A 3,522-nucleotide genomic window follows, 5' to 3' on the forward strand; every position below is an offset into this window, starting at 1 on the left:
GAAGCTTCACAGCCAAATATCCAGCGAGAATAACCCAAGAGACTGTCTGTGGAGTTGTTGGATGTAAATTGTGTTGGAAGATTCCCCAGTTGTTTTTGATTCCTTTCTTTCTTATACAAAACTGAATCCACAAGGTTGCACAGCAAACAGAGAAGGTGGTTATATACATTAAAAAGAGTTTAGGCCTGGCACAGTGGCTTATGCCTGTAATCCCAGCACTTTGGGAGGCCGAGGTGGGTGGATCACCAGGTCAGGAGTTCAAGACTAGCCTGACCAACATGGTGAAACCCTGTCTCTACTGAAAATAGAAAAAGAAAAAAAAAAAAAAAAAAAACCAACAAAAAAAACATAGCCGGGCATGGCAGTGTGTGCCTGCAATCCCAGCTACTCAAGAGGCTAAGGCAGGAGAAATGCTTGAACCTGGGAAGCAGAGGTTGCAGTGAGCTGAGATCGCACCATTGCACTCCAGCCTGGGTGACAGAGCGAGACTCCATCTCGAATATATATATATGGAAAATATCAAACATATGCACAGTAGAGAGAATAGTAGCATAAACCCCCATGTATCCCTCACCATCCTCAATAGTTGACCCCCTCTGTCTCCCCTGCCCATGAGTTATTTTGGAGAAAATGCCAAACACCACGAATATTTCTGTGTTTATCTCTCAAAGATGTGGGCTCTTCAAAAGACATAAGCAATACCATTATCACACCGAATTATCAATTCCTCAGTATCAAATATCAAATCTGCATCCAGGTTTTCTTGAATGGCTAATACCTTTAAAAGAAAATGTGTTCAATTCGGGATCCAAATCCAGTCTATGTTTTGTAAGTGGTTACTTGGTTGATATATCTTCTAAGTCTTAATCTACAGATACTCTATCCCTGCAATTTACCGGTTGAAGGAATCTGATCAGATGCTGTAGAATTTTTCATAGTCTGCATTCTGCTGATTGCATCCCCATGGTTTCACTTAAAATGGCAATATTCAAGTTCTAGTGCGTCTTCTTTATTTATTGCCTGAAAGACTTCTATAAAGAGAAACTTCCCCTCATTAACTATCCAATTTCCCTGATATACAGTTCTTATGTTTTTTTAAAAAAGCAAGATAAATGCTTGATTTTTCCCCTTTATTTATCAGTTTTTGGAATAGTTAGTTCCCTACCATCCTCCCAAGATGCCCAGTGAGCTTTCAATGTTTCCATTCCTGGCAGCCATCCCACTGATGCCCGAATGGCCCTGTCTTTGACCAGTGGGAGTGCCTTGCCCGGGATCTCTTTAACAGGCTCTGCCCTTGAAGTTTTTTTTCTGTTTAAATCTCAGACCCACCGAGAGCTCCTCGGGCCAGGATCCACCTCAGAGCATGACCCTGTCTCCTTATCACTGTGCGGTTGACAGATTCTGCTTTCTTTTCTGTCTCGACAGACCTTAACAAATTAGTCTTGTTATTTATCCAATTTTCTAATACCCCAAAGGGTTGTAATGAATTTCTGGCAACGGGGGTGCGTTATAAAAGCAAAAAAAGCACAAACAAATTAATAAACCCAACTCCCCACGCTCCCCAAATCCCAACAGTCTTCCTGCCCCAGGGCCTGAGGTTGCCATTCTGTCCTGTGGCGTTTACTCACTGATGTTCATGGATGTTGTCTTGCACCTTTTTTTTTTTTTGAGACAGTCTCACTCTGTCGCCCAGGCTGGAGTGCAGTGGTGTGATCTCGGCCCACTGCAACCTCTCCCTCCCGGGTTCAAGCGATTCTCCTGCCTCAGCCTCCTGAGTAGCTGGGATTACAGGTGCCCACCACCACACCTGGCTCATTTTTTTGTATTTTTACAAAATTACAAGATGGTTTCACCATCTTGGCCAGGAAGGTCTTGAACTCCTGACCTTGTTATCCACCCATCTCAGCCTCCCGAAGTGCTGGGATTACAGGTGTGAGCCACTGCGCCCAGCCTGTCTTGCATCTTTCAGCCTGTGGTTTCCGCTGTGCCTTGGGGCTGCCCTCAATGCCACAGGACAGCACGTGGATTTCTACTCCCTTATCCATGTCATCTGGTTGATTTACTTGCTGAATCTTCAGTGGAGAAAAGCAATTGCTGAGGTCTGGCCAGATACTGTGGTTTTCTTGTCAGTCTCAGGATCTTTCAGCATTTTCCATTCCCGGGGCTGCCTCCTGCTTTCTGCAAAGGTAAGCCCAGCAATCTACGTGTCCACCTGACTCTTCAGGGGAAATGCTGAGTTTTGGCAAATACTGACTTTGCCCTAGACATGCTGGGTATCTTTGGGCAGGGGAGCTAGGGTTCCTGTGCCTCAGTTTCTTTTTAAAGGAGAATGGTTGCATTGAGGAAGAGAACCTCAGAAATAACTGGGCCTGACACCTGGTCACCTTGTCCTGGAGAATAATTGACTGCTATGGGCACAGTTCAGGAATAGAGCCAAACCCACCAAGCCAACCCAGGCTTGCCTTGAGAGGAAGAATTGGCTCACCTCTGCCCTAAAATGCAAATAAAAATGAAAAGAGCAGGAAATAGGAAGAACAATGCCCCCTTCCACTCGTGTACACTCTTAGCTTTCCAAGCATTTCACACTTTTTCCTTATAGCAGTCGCATTAGGTTAAACCAGACACCAGCACTTCTGTTGTACAGATGGGGAAGCTGAGGCTGCCAAGGAAAGGAGCACAGGCTGCACATCAGGGGCTGTGCTGGGGGTTTTGCTCCCTTGTAACTAGGGTCACACAGCTCTTGGTGGCAGAAGCCAAAGAAGGCCTGGGTCTGCAGACTTCTACTGGGGTAGTCTTTTCCTGGGATGGTCTTGTCTCAACACAGTGAAGATTCAAAAACTTACCCTGAGTCAAATTAACAACCTCTATTTTAATCTTAAGTCCTATCTCCCAGCACATACAGCTGTTCTGCTTAGGGCTTTTCCTAAGAACATCGCTACTGTCTGCATTAGGTTTTCTCACTGAATTTCTTTGGCTTTCCATTGCTCTCCTTTCTTCCTCTTCCTCCTTCTTTTCCCGCCTCTTCTCTCTCTTTCCTCCTTCCACTCTACCCTCTATTCCCCTCTTCTATTCTTTCCAAGCCTCCTCTTTTTTCTTCTTTCCCTCTCTCTCTGTGATTCTCTCTTTCTTGTTTCTGGCTCTCTCTGTTACTCACCAGCTCTCCCTTCTCATTTTGTTTCTCTTGTTCTCTCCTCTTCTTCTTTTTTTGCCTTCTCTTTGTGGACAGTCACACTCTCCCACTTTCTACCTTCTCTCCTCTCACCCTCTTTTTCTCCCAGCTTGGTGCTGAAATCTTTAGCACTCCCTCTGCGCGTGGTTTCTCTCATCCCTTACAGCCTTGCTCAGCCCCTGCCTTCCAATTCCCAACGTGGAGATGCCACCTGGGTTTGCCACCTGCAGATCACCCTGCAGCAACCCTATTCAGTTAAATCAGACACCAACACTCCCATTGTACAAATGGGGAAGCTGAGACTGACAAGGAAAGGAGCACGGGCTCCACCCCAGGTGTGCAGCTGATCCCCA

The 3,522-nt window shown here is 45.7% G+C and overlaps 1 long non-coding RNA gene across 1 annotated transcript in view; it reads right to left on the reverse strand.

The window, feature by feature from the left end:
- Window positions 1–877, reverse strand: part of LOC116463289 (uncharacterized) — a 1,942-nt gene extending 1,065 nt beyond the window's left edge. Inside the window, exon 1 of the long non-coding RNA XR_004246643.1 lies at window positions 779–877. This is a non-coding gene — a long non-coding RNA (uncharacterized LOC116463289). The remainder of the gene's footprint in view (window positions 1–778) is intronic.
- Between the last annotated feature and the right edge of the window lie 2,645 nt (window positions 878–3,522).

This window comes from Hylobates moloch, unplaced genomic scaffold (assembly GCF_009828535.3).
Source record: "Hylobates moloch isolate HMO894 unplaced genomic scaffold, HMol_V3 SCAFFOLD_32, whole genome shotgun sequence".
Lineage (NCBI taxonomy): Eukaryota > Metazoa > Chordata > Mammalia > Primates > Hylobatidae > Hylobates > Hylobates moloch.